The sequence below is a fragment of the Buceros rhinoceros genome, unplaced genomic scaffold, assembly GCF_000710305.1.
Source record: "Buceros rhinoceros silvestris isolate BGI_N320 unplaced genomic scaffold, ASM71030v1 scaffold7342, whole genome shotgun sequence".
Classification (NCBI taxonomy): domain Eukaryota; kingdom Metazoa; phylum Chordata; class Aves; order Bucerotiformes; family Bucerotidae; genus Buceros; species Buceros rhinoceros.
This window is the reverse complement of record NW_010397070.1, coordinates 4,315-4,784: the sequence shown is the minus strand read 5'-3', so window position 1 is coordinate 4,784 and position 470 is coordinate 4,315. Positions and strand designations below refer to the sequence as shown.

Here is a 470-nt window from a genome sequence, read left to right as displayed (position 1 = left end):
CCCCACCCCCACATGGCTGGGAACCCCCTCCAGGGATGGGGACGCCACCACTGCCCTGGGCAGCCTGGCACAGCCCTGCACAACCCCAACGGGCAAGAAATGGTTCCTCAGGGACAACCTCAACCTCCCCTGGAACAACTGGAGGCCGGTTCGTCTCATCCTGTCACTTGTTCCTGGGGAGAAGAGACCGACCCCCACCTGGCTCCATCCTCCTGTCAGGGAGTTGTGGAGAGCCAGAAGGTCTCCCCTGAGCTTTTCTCCAGGCTGGATCCCACCCAGGTCCCTCAGTGCACTTGTGCTCCAGACCCTGCTCCAGCTTCATTGCCCTTCTCTGGACACGCTGCAGCCCCTCAATGTTCTTCTGGGAGTGAGGGACCAAAACCCAGGATTCAAGGTGGGACCTCTCCAGTGGGGAGTGTCCCCTGTGTCCCCAGTCCAGGGGAACAATCCATGCCCTGGTCATGATAGCA

The 470-nt window shown here is 61.1% G+C and overlaps 1 protein-coding gene across 1 annotated transcript in view; it reads right to left on the bottom strand.

The window, feature by feature from the left end:
• LOC104502166 (trifunctional enzyme subunit beta, mitochondrial-like) overlaps positions 1–470 on the bottom strand; it is a gene marked incomplete at its 3' end in the record, with an annotated part of 5,295 nt that overhangs the window by 1,633 nt on the left and 3,192 nt on the right. The gene's annotated exons all lie outside the window — the stretch shown is intronic.